The sequence below is a fragment of the Lissotriton helveticus genome, chromosome 1_1 (genome assembly GCF_964261635.1).
Source record: "Lissotriton helveticus chromosome 1_1, aLisHel1.1, whole genome shotgun sequence".
NCBI classification, from domain to species: Eukaryota; Metazoa; Chordata; class Amphibia; order Caudata; family Salamandridae; genus Lissotriton; species Lissotriton helveticus.
This window is the reverse complement of record NC_136057.1, coordinates 112167516-112183528: the sequence shown is the minus strand read 5'-3', so window position 1 is coordinate 112183528 and position 16013 is coordinate 112167516.

Below are 16013 nucleotides of genomic sequence, written 5' to 3'. Positions count from 1 at the left end.
CTTAGTATTATGAAAACAATTACTTTTGCAGGAGCCATGCCCTCATGCTTGCCCCACTATCATGTATTGACGCTAAGCACGGATATTAAATTTCCACACGGCTCTGGTGTTGAGGGGAGAGCCTATGCCCAACACCTCTATTAAATAAACAGACCTCCCCAGAATGCTGTGAGTTTATCGAACACTATGATATAATCTTGTTCCAGGAATCTTGGGCACTGAACCCAGTCCACCGGCTTGGATTTTTAAATGTTTATGTCCCGGCAAAAAAAAAAAAAAAGGGCGGCCATCAGGAGGATTAATAATCTGGGTACGACAATCATTGAATTGTAAAATCCATGAAAGATCCCTTAAATCCAGTGATATATTGTCAATTACGATCACTTGGGCAAATGGCCAAGAGACGGCCCTTTTTAATATATACGCCAGGGGAGTTTCAGGGGGGAACACTTCTGAGGTGATAACAGCACTTGACAATGATCTCGAGCATCTCCCACCGCATCTATCTATCATGGTGGGTGGTGACATGAATACCACCTTCGAACCTCTGGGACAGGAGGACTGTGCTTTGTCGTCAGAAGAGGATAGTAAATGGGGAGTGCCTCCATTGGAACTGCCGTTGGTTAGGAGATGGACGGATGTAGCAATCCAAATCAAGAGCATGTGTTTAGCAAGGGGACTTAGAGCTGCAAATGGGCGTACCCCATCGGATCAACAGGGGAGCTGCACATTTGATAATGGAAGGGCTAAAAGCCGCATAGATTACATTCTGGTGGACGTGAGGGATTGGCATAGGCTCCTAGACATGAGCATCAAACCTAGATTAGAAAGTGACCATAATCCACTATGTATGGCTCTACAATTTAACAAGGGGTCGCAAACTCCAAGTCCGGGGAGGGGTGCAGTCACCCTGGATATAGTCTCTACCAACAATCAACGGCATGTAAGGTGGGGCAGGTTGGTTGAAAGGCCAGAGATAGTAGAGGACCTAAAGAAAGTAGTGGTTACTGAGGTAGCCACTATAAAACAACATTGCACAAAACCTAATTTTATTAAATTTATGGAAATAGCTCATGCTGAGTTTTTTTCCAAATTGCAAGGGTTCTTTTTAAAACCAGCAGGCCAAAGCAAGGCGGTAAAACAACCTCCCAGGAAGGGGTGGTATGACCAATCTTGTAGAAGTGCACGATTGAAACTTATTTTTTAATTTAGGAGTAGAAACATTGTAGGGGTGAGGAAGGCCAGGGATGTATATAGAAAGGCCCAAATTAAAGCAAAAAGGAATGGGACGAAAATCATTGGCTTGACTTAAAGCTTGCATGTGCGGCTAAGAACCAAAAAGAATTCTGGGCAATCATTAAATGGGACAGAGGGGGGGAAGCAGAGCGCCCCCAAAATAATGTTGCAAAGAACTTATGGGTAGACTTTTTTAAGCCACAGTATGCATGTAAATTAGACCTTTGCCATTATGCACCAACCCCCATGGTCTTCTTCAAAGGGGAATTGTTTACCCTAGGAGATGTGAATACAGCATTAGATGGGGTGACCGGGGGGAGAGCGCCAGGTATGGACGGAATCCCGGCCGATGTATTCCTAAGCGACCGGGAATCATGGTGCCAATGCTTTGTGTGGCTAGTCAATTCGCTCGCCCAGGGTGCTCCAATACCAAATTCTTGGAAGGGAGCGGAAATTATCCCAGTTTTTAAAAAAGGGGAAAAGGCACTACCCAGTAATTATAGACCCATCAGTCTCATTGATTCTGCTCAAAAGCTGATGGGGCGCTTAGTGCAAAATAAATTGTTATGTTATGTTATGTTATTTCGGTTCTTCTATACCGCAACAGCTACTCCAGAAGGAGTGTCCCGGCGCTTTGGCGAAGGAAGCCTTCAATACGGCAACACAACACGACAGCAAAGGAAAATGGCAAGCCTATCTGGTAAATTACAAGCTTGGATAACCGAGAAGGACATTTTGTCCCCCTTTCAGGCTGGTTTCCGCCCACTAACAAGCTCTATTGACCAGGTCTTCTATTTTTTAGCTTTATACTGGAGAAATGTGACTTTGAGTGATGGTCCGTTGTATGCTGTATTTGTTGACCTGAAGTCAGCATTTGACTTAGTTCCACGGCAAAAACTGTGGAGTGTCCTTGCGGAAGTTGGCATTAGTCCTGAATTACTGTCATTTATAGTGCGTATGCATGGAAATAACTGTGCCAGGATCAGGTGGGGGGCCCAGGGTGAAATAACTGATCCATTCCCCCGTAGAGCGTGGGGTTAGACAGGGATGCGTCCTGGCCCCCACCTTGTTTTCAATATATATTAACGGCATAGTGGACTACCTAAGGAAATCTCCTACAGATGCTCCAATATTAGCTGGGGTTCGTGTGCCAGTACTTATGTTTGCTGATGATACGCTGTTGCTTTCGCGAACCCCTAGTGGCCTCCAGAAGGCAATTAATGCATTTGGGGATTTCTGCCAGAATCGAGGCTTAGAGCTAAACACTTTCAAGACGAAGTTTATGTGTATGAACTCAGCTGAAGTATTTAAGGGCATAATCACCTACAATGGGATTGCTTTGGAACAGGTTGATGCTTTTACATACTTAGGTATTTCCCTCCAGGGAAACATGAAATGGAAGACCCATATAGACACCGCAGTTTTAAAGTTTCACCAACTAGCAGGGGCTGTAGCACTTAAACATAAACCTCACTAACCAAACCCATATCGCCAGTTTTAGAGATTTATAGCATGAAGGTGCTAAGTGCTTGTCTATATGGCTCAGAATTGTGGGGTTTTGCTAACCTGAGGGAATTGTCTTTGGCCGAGAACAAGTTCCTACGGCGCCTGGTTGGTGCCCCGCAGAGTACACCAAACACCTCTATTCGCCAACCCCCCCCCCCCATACGGGTCTCACCAAGCTGGCTTGCGCAGTGTGGGACCCCCGCTCTGTTGGCACGCCATGGCCTTGGCCAGTTGGGGGCGGATGTATTTGGCATCTGGGATGACGAGGGGGGGTTAATCTCCCAGCCGCACCCCGCGGCAGCATTCCCGGTACAGAGGAGCCTGTGGCACTTGGCTGCCACTTCCGGTTTCCACCATATAGAGGGGCAACCTGCAGACTGCGCGGGCGCTGCGGCGAAGTGGCGGGCCGCGGCCTGCAGTGATGGGTGCAAGTGGGCCAGCCGCAGGGGCCGGGTTAGGTATTTAAGCACAACATGATAAAACCAGCGAGGCTGGAGTACAATTACCGCCGGTCCTGCTCCAGGCTGCAGTGTCCCTGCGCACAGGCCCCCTACCCCCCAAAAAACTCCGGGGAATGTATCTCGGGGAGACATGTGGGACTCGGGCCCGTGGTGCCAGCCTATCGCCCCCACAAGGCCATGGCCCGGGGATTGATCGTCGAAGCCCCCCGCCCCCACCTTTCCCGATGACTTTGTGTGGGGCAGGTGCCGCGGTTGCTAACGGGGGTGTGCCCTCCACTGCACTGTCATGACCTGACAGTAGGGGCGACTGGCCAGGGAGCACTAGGACGCTAGGACCCTGTGGGTCACAGGACGAGTGACCAGGTCACCGGACACCAGATCCGGTGAGGGGACAGGAAGTGGAGATTACAGCTAGGACTGACGAAGAGGACGGACATACATATGACCTGCTCAAGAATAATAAATAACGTGAGTGCAATCACAGACCTGTTGTGCCGTGTCTTCATGCGACCGCTGCCCAGCTGATACAATACGACATGCCTGTGGCCTGACCGCCGAACATCTATCCCTTCCCCCTCCCCCACTTTATTCCAGGTAGAAGCCCCCGGCGGACTCGGGCCGTGGGTTCTGAAACAGCTGGCGAGCTGCGGCCGGGCGTCACTAGGGTTGATGTCACCCGGTGCGGGTAACTCATGGTGTCACCCCCTCACGACTTACCGCATGGACCATCTCACCCTCTGCCTGCACCATCTCCCCTCTGCCTGCACCATATTCCCTCTGCCTGCACCATCTCTCCCTCTGTCCGCACCATCTCCCCTCTGCCTGCACCATCTCCTTCTCTGCCTGCACCATCTCACCCCCTGCCTGCACCATCTCACCCTCTGCCTGCACCATCTCACCCCCTGCCTGCACCTTCTCACCCTCTGCCTGCACCATCTCACCCTCTGCCTGCACTATCTCCCTCTCTGCCTGCACATCCACCCCCTCCGCCTGCACCCCCTCCCCGCCTGCTGCTCTTTTAACCCTTTCCTCGTCGCCTTTTCCTGCCCCCCCCCCATTGTTTCTCCCTCACAGTTCTTGGCTCTTCTCAAAGTGATTGCAATAAACTCATGAAATGCACTTTGAATGCGTGCGCGCAACACTGAGTGGAAAAGTTTAAATAGACATAGAAGTTACACGCCCTCACCTTCGAGCACAGCAGGGAGGGGGGTGAGGCTGGCCAGGATGAGGGCAGAAAACGTCTAAAATGGGGGTTTTATGGAGAAAACGTGACCAGAAAACATTCGCCTTGCAGTGGATATAAACACAGGAGAAGCTTATTAACTAAAAGCCAAACTTAGTTCGCATTATAATTCCTTGCTGCTGACTCGGCTCTCACCTCGAATGACCAGCTTGTTCCGCAGTGACATTAGTTGTCTGTCAAGCATGCTAGAGGGGCTCCGAGTCCAGGGTGGGCAGGCGTCACGGGATAAGGAAATCCACTCGGCACTCGTGAAATATAACATAGGCAAAGCGGCCTTCTCAAACGCACAAAGGCTTCACCGGGCTCAATGACCTCCGGCGCGGAGGAAGCAATGGGATGGATGCTGCGAAGAGGAAACCAGGCCTGGCAGCAGCAGGAGAAAGAAAGAGACAGGTCCTTGGGAGAGAGGCTAACATGGCCGCAAGCCGGCGTGTCCTTAAATAACACTTCATGTCCAGTTCATGTCCACTCGTGCGCTCGTTGTTAATGAATTGTCACTGAGCCTCCTGTATAAATATTTAGCAGTAACAAAGCGCCCACCGAATCTGAGGCCTAGTCTGGGCAACTTCCTAGGACCCTGTGTCAGTGCGTACAGCGCGCTGGTGGCTGCAGGAACTGACTGCAGCTGCGCTAATCTGTTGATCCGATCCCGCTCAGCGTGAGCCCATCATCAACATCAATTAACGTAACCAACAGAGGGGGGTGTGGCTGATACTCAGTGATGATGACGTCAAGGAGCCTGGGACTGGGAGAGCAGCCTCTGTGCTTGTCAGAGAGGCACAACGTTTCATTAGGCTCAGGGTTCATTATAAAGCAGAGCAGAGGTGAGGTGAGGCTGCAGCGTAACGGTGTCACCCCATGTGATGGCGTCATTCGGTGCGGTCCGCACCCCCCGCACCACCTTAGTGATGCCACTGCGCATGAAGACAGCAGCTCAATCGTGAGAGTTAATCATGGCTCGCCCCTTTACAATCCTTAAATCGCTCCACTGTATCACTCGGGCCGGCTGGACGGATTCCTGTCTCCTTCAAAACTGGGCAGGTCACCCCTCTGCTTAAAAAACCCACTGCTGATGCGAATGACCTCAACAACTTCCGCCCCATCACTAACCTACCCTTTCTTGCGAAGATCACAGAAAGATGTGTAGCGAAACAACTCTCTTGTCATATCAAGGACAATGATCTTCTTGACAATTGTCAGTCCGGCTTCATCCAAAACTGCAGCACTGAAACAGCCCTACTGCAAGTGGTTGATGATGCGCTGAGAATACTCGATCCGGGGGGTCCTGTCTTCTAATTCTCCTTGACCTTTCTGCAGCCTTTGGCACTGTCAATCACAACACCCTCCTCAATACTCTTCAACAGAGAATGGGCATGGAGGGCACTGTGCTTAAATGGTTTGCATCCTTCCTTTCCGACAGATCCCAAATGATCAAAATAGCGAACAGTCTTTCATCTCCTGTGGCGGTAGGGGAAGGTGTTCCTCAAGGCTCTATACTTGCACCCACATTGTTCAATATCTATTTAGAACCACTGGGAAATCTCCTAAGTAAATCCGGGATTCACTATCATCTCTATGCAGACGACACTCAAATCTACCTAAAGTGGCCTCCACTCACGATCTCGCTATCCTAAGCTCGACTCTCAACTCCATTCAAAACTGGATGTCAACTCATCAACTGATTCTGAATCCCTCCAAAACTGAATTCCTCCTCCTCTCCTCCTCACTTTCTCCTCCCCCGGTTCAATCATGGAGGGATCAGATGAATCTACTTAACTATAAACCCATCATTGTCGACAGCGCAAAATCCCTTGGTGTCATACTCGACACAAAACTCAATCTACTCTCTCACATAAATTCCATTGCAAAGTCTGTTCGATACCAAATGCGCCTTCTTTGGGGAATCCGTTGCTTTTTCCTGGAGCAGGATCTTATAACCCTGGTGCAAACGCTGGTCCTCTCCAGACTTGACTACTGCAATTCTCTTCTTACGGGCCTCCCCAAATCCCACTTGTCCCCACTTAGATCTGTTCTCCATTCAGCAGCTCGTTTCATTTATGGGGCTAAAAGAAGCGACCACATCACACCGATGTTATCCACCCTCCGCTGGCTTCCCTTCGAGGCAGAGCTATCTACAAGACCGCTTGTATCACCTATAAAGCCTTGCACTCCTCCTCTCCTCGCTTCCTGGCGAATAAACTGAAACTCTCTGGAGGCTCTAGACCATCTCGTAATGCGGAAAATCTACTGCTTGAACCTCCCACTTTCAAGAAGGAAAGATCGATGGCCCAATCCTTTTCAGGCAACGCGGTGAGAATCTGGAACTCCTTTCCGCCTCAGCTCTGGACCACCGCCTCTCCTATCAGGCCTTCAAAATGGACCTCAAAGTTCTCCTCCTTCTAAGACACTTCCAAAATTAATTCATGCCCTCTATTATCTGAAGGAATTACTGAAAATTCTACTCTCCATGACTATGGAAGTGCCTTCCCAGTGTGTTCTTGTGATTGGAGTTTTTGCCATGTATTGCAGTATTATCCTTGTTTCTGTGTTTGGTTCTCTTTTGTAACCTGCACACGCCACTTTTCCCTTGTAACACACCGTTTGCTACCTCCCACATTTTGTTTGCCTTTGATACTTGCACAAGTGCCACCATTGCCTCCATAGCGTTTGTTCTTGTGCCTGAGTGTCTAGCATATATTGCAGTATTATACCTTTAATTGTACTTTGTTTTCTCTTGTAACCTGCACATTTGTCACTTTTTCCTCCTGTGCACTGTTTGCTACCTCATGTATTTTGTTTGCTCTCAATTGTCACTTTTACCTCATGTAACTTAACGTCTGCTTTTGTAATCTGTTCACGTGTTATGTTCTCCTCGTGTATCAGTTCTGTTCCTATTGTGAAGCGCTCTGACGCCTTCGGGTAAAGTACGCGCTATATAAAAATGCATAAATAAATAAATAAATGATTGCCTTTATTGTGCTCACAAAAGACAGAATGCAGCTGGGAGACAAGTGTGAAGCTGAAACCAGGCGGGGTCGTCATTACTGTAATTACAAAGTACTGGTGTGGCATATCGGCGCTGGGAAAGCAGTTTCGAGCCGCCTTTGAAGCGGCAGGGGTCGCGAGGGTTCATTGTATTATTTATTTATGCGTGCTTGTGTAGCGCGGACTTTACCCGCTTCAGAAGAGGACAGAACTGCTATATGAGAACATTGCATGTGAACTAAATACAAAGCTCATGTTTCCTTATGTAATGGTGTGGCATATCGGCCAGAGCTGCCAGCTTTGGCGCTGGGAAAGCAGGTTCGAGCCACCTTTGAAGCGGCAGGGGTCGCGAGGGTTCATTGTATTATTTATTTATGCGTGCTTGTGTAGCGCAGACTTTACCCGCTACAGAAGAGGACAGAACTGCTATATGAGAACATTGCATGTGAACTAAATACAAAGCTCATGTTTCCTTATGTAATGGTGTGGCATATCGGCCAGAGCTGCCAGCTCTGGCGCTGGGAAAGCAGGTTCGAGCTGCCTTTGAAGCGGCAGGGGTCGCGAGGGTTCATTGTATTATTTATTTATGCGTGCTTGTGGAGCGCGGACTTTACCCGCTTCAGAAGAGGACAGAACTGCTATATGAGAACATTGCATGTGAACTAAATACAAAGCTCATGTTTCCTTATGTAATGGTGTGGCATATCGGCCAGAGCTGCCAGCTCTGGCGCTGGGAAAGCAGGTTCGAGCTGCCTTTGAAGCGGCAGGGGTCGCGAGGGTTCATTGTATTATTTATTTATGCGTGCTTGTGTAGCGCAGACTTTACCCGCTACAGAAGAGGACAGAACTGCTATATGAGAACATTGCATGTGAACTAAATACAAAGCTCATGTTTCCTTATGTAATGGTGTGGCATATCGGCCAGAGATGCCAGCTCTGGCGCTGGGAATACTAAATACTAGGGGCTAGATGTAGGTAATTCATATTTACCGACTCTTAAATACCGAATTTTACCGATTCGGTATTTAAGAGTCAGTAAATATGAAGGGGGGAGATGTAGGTATTACAGATTCTGTAAATACCGAATCGTTAAGATTCGGTATTTACTGAATCTGTAAATACCAAATCGGTATTGCCCATTGATTCCTATGGGCCTTGAAGCCCATAGGATTCAATGGGCAATACCGATTCTGTAATTACAGAATCGGTAAATACCGATTTTAGCAAAGGTGCAGGGGGTGTCACTTTGACACCCTCTGGCACCCCAAAAATAGGCATGTGCGCCATGTGGCACACAGACATGCCCTAAGGGCATGTCTGTCTGTCACATAGCTAGGTCTGCATGCACACATGTGCATGCACACTGTGGTTCTGAAAATGTCTGGACTCGTGTATTAATTTTGGACTCGAGAATTATACTTCGTCGTAACAGGACGAATCTAGTATCAAAAGACCGATAATGACAAGTATACAATGCACAAGCATTTTCGTTGTATTCGAGGGACGGTTTCACCTCGAAATCGTCATTTAGGTCCCAAACCCTTGGCTTCCATTTTGTGTACGGCAGCCATTTTAGTGAGTTGCCCTGTACAGAGGCTTATAATCCAGCTGAATTCAAATCCCAAAGGACACGTACACCTTGATTGACTCTTCCCTGACCTGGGCAAGTTGGAACCATTGCCCCAGGCCGAACCTGTTTGGTCAGTTCCTCTCCCAGTGGCCGAACAAGATAGCATCAAGGCACAGCCTACCATAAAACCTTTTCATCGCACACACGCACCCTGCCGAATCTTGCTCACACCTGTCCCTGCTCCTTTCTCTTACTTGCTTTATGATGGGGAGGTGACCATCTTTATTGAGGGTCCACCGATATCTGATGAGAATGCTGGGCCTTGCCTTGTAATTTATTCTGGGATGGACAAACTGAACTATGGTCTTGTCATCATGACTCTGCTTTTCCTTTGTAATAGAAACATTTCTATGGTATAGTAAAATGTAAAGAATGTTTGCCTAAAGCACAATATTTCGTATAAAAAGAGAAGCCTGACTTTGTGAATGGCGACAGTCTCCTGAGAATATACTTCCCGTGTGTTGTACTTTTAGGACGCTTGTTACCTTGGTTGCAGCCAATAAAATCGATCCTTGACTTCACCTAGAAGACTCTGAGTTTCTGTGGTCTGAATCAGGAAAGAACTCGAGGTCATTGGGTGTGTTCCCTGACACCGCTGGGTTACCGGTGTAGCACCGGTTCTGAAAAACCCGGTACCTCAGTTGGCGCCTGTTAGACCTGGCACCTTGGCGTGAGTCTCCCTTCCTCTTTTTGCTGATGTGCCTCCGATGTTTTGCTGGTATTCGATGCTCAGGGCACTGCGCCACGGCCAATCCATGTCGCAGTGCAAGTGCTCCCAATGTAAAGTGTATGTACAATTGATCTCCATGATTGACTTATTTGGTTTACTGTCAGTCCCCAGTAGCGTGCACGAGGAGTGCCGGGGCTAGTAGATACAAATGCTGCTGGTGGGCTTGCAGCGCTGGTTGCGCCACCCACGGAAGCGGCCTCGTAAGATGTGTCTTGGGTCCGCCATTGCTGACCCCGCGTACAGTCTCGTACTGCACGCTGATTGCGCAAGTGCCCACACTTGCCAGTCCCTGAACCTTCCCTAACCTCCATATCAGTCACCCCCATGGTAGGCTCACGGGCAGGGTGCATTGCGAGCGTAAGGTAGGACAAGCCTCGAGTGTGGCATGTCCTAGTAGTGAATTGCCACCCTTTTGGTTCTTCACTATTGAAGGGCTACCGGTTCTCTTAGGCCAGATGAGCTGTCGGAGCTATTACACTCTATAGTCCCGGCAGGCTCCGGGAACCCGGTAGCAGGTCAAGTTTAGTATGCCTGAACTCAGAATAATAAAATACTTCCTTCAGTAAGGTTTATTTTAATATCCTGTGTTTGCAAACGCTACTTTTAGAAAGTTAGCCTTTGCTCGCCTAACTGTTCAACCGCCTCTGCCAGGATGTGTATCTGCTGTCTGGGTTTGTGTGAGTGACAGGGCTGGGAGATTCCCAGGGATAGTCGGGTGCTCCAGGTGGTGAATAGAGTGCTTACACCAGGATGGGTGGGCGGAGTAGACCTTGACTCTGAAGAGGGTTGTGCTCCTCCACCACAATGCTGGCTCCACCGCCCCGCAGAGCGTCTGATGTCTCTGCCCTGAACTCTGAAAGAAGACGGCAGCGTCCTGTCAACAAAGTGCTCCAGAACTGGGTTGAACCAGGCTCAGGCCCCCTGGCCTGCAAAGACAAAAGAATCACAGTATAAAGGTAGGAGCTCCGCTCTTACCTCTGCCTGACTAGAAGGACCAAGAGAAGCGAAGGACGGAAACCAGTCTGTATCCTGTTAGACTGGCCTGCAGTGGTGCCTTGCTGAGAACGGAGAGGAAAAGACCAGAAAGGACTTTGAAGACTTGTGCCTGAAACAATCTCCAAGGGCTTGATCAAGAGCTTGCCCCCTGAACGGAACCCCAGGACCATTGGGTTCTATCTGCTTGTGCCCGTCTGCTGTTGGGCCTTAGTTCTTATTCCCTCGCCAGAGTTGTGACTCGGGTGCCTTCGCCCCCTCCCAGGTCGTGACAGCTCGGAGCCTGGTCGCCCCGCCGTAGAGAGCCCCGCTCATCCCTGAGTCGCTCTCCGCTTCAGTGCCGGGCCGCCTGCTCTCCTGTCACCTCTCATCTCTCCAGCCAGAATCTGCACGGAGAACAGTTCCATAGCCTCGGACGGTCCGTACGTTGCAACGTACCCGACTGTATCGCTTTGTCCTCCTGCATACCAAGGCTTGTGCTGCACCTCAAGAAAGGCCTCCCCGTACAGTGGTACTGGAAGCCTGGTGCTGCACCCGTCTGCCCGAGAACGTGACGCCCCTCACAGATCCACGAGTCAGACCCGGCATGCTAAGAAGTAGTACGTCCCACAGGCCTGAACGGCGCCTCGCCCCGTGAGCTGCATCGATCCCAGATCACCGCAACCCTCCACAGTCTAGCTCCCCAGCCTCGCTCCTCGAGGTGGACCGAGCCGGAGAGATCCTCTGGAGAACCGTCAGCCTCGTTCGGGGTCAGCCCTCACCAGCCGCGCCTGAAACGCCTCGGACTTCCACAGCAAGGTACACCTGAACTCCGTCTCGAGTTCGTATCGGATCAAGGGTCCGCAACGTTCTTATTTCCCTGTCTTCGTACATTGCCGAACAACGAACATTGAAAGACTAAGTTTGCTTATTGTAATTTGGTGGCCCCCATTCGTTAAACATTATTGTTGGTCTTGTGATAATCCTGCTCGAATATATCTTTTATATAAAGTATACGTATTTTTGATACAACCATTTGACTGGTGTCCATTTGTGGTGGGTCAGTGGGTTTACAGTGTGTGGTCATAAATGCTTAACTTACTATCGCCCTGAAGATTAGCCTTGTCTGCTCGCGCCACGTTGCCTAGAGGGTGAGCAGGGGTTATTCAAAGGAGTAGTTCCCTTGCCCTGACTTGGAGCTCAGGGTCCCTGCTTGTCACAAGTGCCTACCTGTGCCAACCAGAGACCTTCGGGTCCCAATAGCGCCCAACGTTTGGGGCGATTCCAGCGGCGCCGGTCAAGCCAGAGGTTCGTGAGGAGCTTCATGTGAAAATTCTGGAGGACGGCCAACCACTTCATCGACCCCTGCATGTCGACGTGGTCCGAAGGTCTTTGCTGCGAGGTTCCCCGCTTCCCGACGGCTACGAAGGACTGCTGCCCTGGCTATCGCCCTGATTTGGACCCTTGAAGTTTGGTAGAGCGAAACACTGAGACGAGTCTTCTAGTGACGTCATCGATATTTCAGTTAAGTATAAGTGGAGCGTCTCCCAGTCCTTAGTTATTCTTAGTTTTGGGTTTCCTTTGGGATCGTTTTGTTTGGTACTTGCAAGCACCAAAACCGAAGGACTCGTGTATTCACGAGAAATATCGTATTCGATAATCCTTTGAAGTTTGAAGCTAGACTAGAGAGCGAAGATGCCTGGTCTTAGCAGACTGGGAAATTTGTTTTGTCTTGGTTGTAGTAAAAGGGACTCCCGATTGGAGGACTCGTGTCCGGTTCCTCCGATTGGAACTCCAACATATGAATTATACGTAAAACACGGAGTAGGCCCTATCACATATATTGAAGTGTGGATTAAATACACCAGAAAAGACGGTGTTTTAAAATGGCCCCAATACGGTAGCTTTGATACCGAAATCCTAGATAACCTCGAAGTTAAACTTTTTAAGAAGAAAGCCCGGCCGGCGATGTTTGACTCTTTCCGCCTATGGCGTAAGGAAGCCAAACAAAAGGAAATTAAATTAGAGAAGAAAAATAAGAGAGAAAGGGGTATTTCAGTAATGCAAGCTGCTATGCAGTTTAAAGACAATGAAGAAGAACAGATGAGTGAGCAGTTGCACAGGCAATGGAAAATGGTGATAGATAAGTGCTATCCAGTTTTGCCGCGTCCCAAGCAGGATGCAGCAAAAGACCTTGAGAAAGACCCATTAATGGCACATTTGTTAAGTTCGCCACCCCCCTATGCACAAACTGCCACGGCGCCTCCGCAACCTTTAGTTGTGCCACCTATGGTTGGTATGCCTGCTCCTACGCAGCACCCACCAGCTGTTCTTCAGCTGGCTTCTGCCCCTCTGGTGCAGCCTTCTCAATGCCCACCGATCACATCTGCTTCAACTGTGTTTTCTACGACTTTGCCTAGTGCACCTTCTACTTCTCCTAATGCTCCCTCTGCTATTACCTCTGCTTCTGCCTTACCTCACCCTGTTTTTCCGCCCGTTCTTCCGTCAGTTTCTCCTTCCGTTCAACAAAGAATGGCCAGCACTGTCACTAATCTTTTCTCACCTTTTCTCGGGTCGACTAATACGACCCCTAACCCGGAACGAAGACAGTTGCGGAGTCAACCGCCTGACTATAGAGAGAGAGATTTACTGAATCGTTTAGCGCATAAATGGGTTATGGACACTGTAAGGTATGATGTAGAGTCTGTCATGGAAGTCTTCCGTCAGTGGGAAGAACCGAAGCAGAGATATGTTTTTGAACAAATGTGTGTTTTTCTCTGTGAAGATTTGGAAGACAATGATCTAGAATGTAACCCGCCCGAGTTGTGTCGTGTGCGGTTCGATTTCGCAGAGGGCATGATTGTAGGTCCCGATGTCGAGAGAGCAGTTGAAGTATTGTTGTCGTATCGGAGTAAAGGGAACACTTCTGGATCGCAATCTGAGCGTGATGCGTCCGGTAGGAAAAAGGCGCGACAATACCCCATGAGAGAAGTTCCACCACAGTGGAGGGAAGGTGACCTACAAGCTAATCCACCTATTCAGCCTAATTATCAGCGTGTTTGGGTACATGTCCCATGGAAGCGAGCCGAAGTGTTAGCCCTTAAACAGACATTACCTGATCCGCGTAAAAATCCTGCAGGGTATTACAAAGAGTTGTCACAGACTGCTGGGTCTTGTATCATGAATTTAGCCGATATCGATATGTTATTTGGGAACGTTGTTCCACAGCCTTTATAGGGTAAGATTCGTCATACAGATCATGATCAGGAGTTAGGTGACTCATGGGCTAATATTACTGCTGCAGATGCCCTACAAATTGGTGGTGCTAAACCAGAGCCTTTAATAGCAGAACTTCCTGGTAAAATCATTAACTATATGAATACGATAATGATAGTGACCTACTTAGGTCATCTCTTATCGAAGGAGGGAAGGAAACTGACCCCAGAGAGAATTCAGGCAATAGCGAAATTGAGTGTGCCAAAAACACAGAGAGAAGTGCGTGCTTTCTTGGGCATTACATCGTACTGTAGACAGTGGATTCCAAATTTTTCGTTATTAGCCAAACCTTTGGTGGCATTAACGTATAAAGATATACCCAATCCCGTTCCTTGGTCTGAAGAGTGTCAGAAAAGTTCTTCTGAATTGCGCACAGCATTATGTTTGGCTCCTGTGTTAGGTACCCCTGACTACAGTAAGCCTTTCACATTGTACGTCCACGAGAAACAAGGTTGTGCATTATCAGTGCTGACACAATTATTTGGGGACAAGCAGCGTCCATGCGCGTATTTTTCGTCGACTTTGGATCCGGTAGCTAAAGCATTGCCAAGTTGTTTAAGAGCCACAGCGGCAGCAGCTGTTTCTATTCGACAGTCTGCTGGTTTAGTGATGAATAACACCTTGATCGTTATCGTTCCACATGCAGTAGACACGTTGTTAAATAGAACCAAGACACAGCACTTAACTAGTGCTCGATTGTCAGGTTACGAATTAACCTTGTTAGCTAGTCATGTGCACATAAAAAGATGTAATGTGTTAAACCCAGCTACTTTGTTGCCAATTGTAGAGGAATTAGATGCTTCAGATCAGCATGATTGTTTTCTTAAAACAGAAGAAGAAACGAAAGGGAGAGTAGACCTCCTAGATACTCCTCTTGCTGAATGTGATGGTACATTGTGGGTGGATGGTTCATGTTTCAAGCTTCTGAATGGTGACACGACTGCAGCATATGCTGTCACGACTTTGCATACGATTGTTGAAGCTGCACGTATTCCACATAATTGAGCTCAAGCAGCAGAATTGATTGCACTCACGAGAGCATGTGTGTTGTCAAAAGGAATGAAAGTGACTGTCTATACCGACAGCCAGTATGCTTTCGGTGTGGCGCACAGTTTTGGACGATTGTGGAAAGAACGTGGGTTCCTGACTTCGCATGGAGCTAAGATTCAGCATGGTCAGTTGGTGAATGAGCTTCTTGAATCACTGACCTTGCCGTTGCAAGTTGCGATTGTGAAATGTAGTGCTCACAGGAAGGTGATTGATGATGTTGGTCGTGGAAATGCATTTGCCGATGAAATCGCGAAAGAAACTGCAAGGAATGTGATGAGCCGAATGTATGTTGCAGGTCCTGCAAGATGGGTTTGTGATGTTGGAATGTGTGAAGACACGATAGAGAGTTTGAAATCCATTCAAGCTGAAGCCACAGAGAAAGAGTTGAGCACGTGGAGAGAAAGTACGGGTAGAATGGATGCAAATGGTTGTTGGATTGAATTATCAGAGCATCAGAGATGGTTGTTACCCGATGCGTACGTGCTTGCAGTAGTTACAATGGCTCATGGAATGGCTCACATCAGCGCGAAAGGGATTTGCAAGTTGTTGGCTCCAGTATGGCAAAATTCAGGGATTCCCAAGTGTGCAGAGAATTTGGTCAAGAATTGCATGGTGTGTCTAAAACACAACCCTGGTAGGGGAACCCCAACTCCAGCTGGTCATTTTGCGCCTCCTACGTACCCGTTTGAGGTTTTGCAGCTAGATTTCATACACATGGAGAGGTGCAACAACTTAAAATACGTACTCGTTGTTGTTTGTGCCTTCTCAAGATGGGTAGAAGCATATCCCCTAAAGGACAATACTGCCTTATCCACAGCGAAAGCCCTTGTAAAAGAGTTCTTCCTTAGATTTGGAATGCCTAGAATGGTCTGGAGTGATAACGGAAGTGAATTTGTGGGTCGTGTGATGAAGAATGTATGTGAA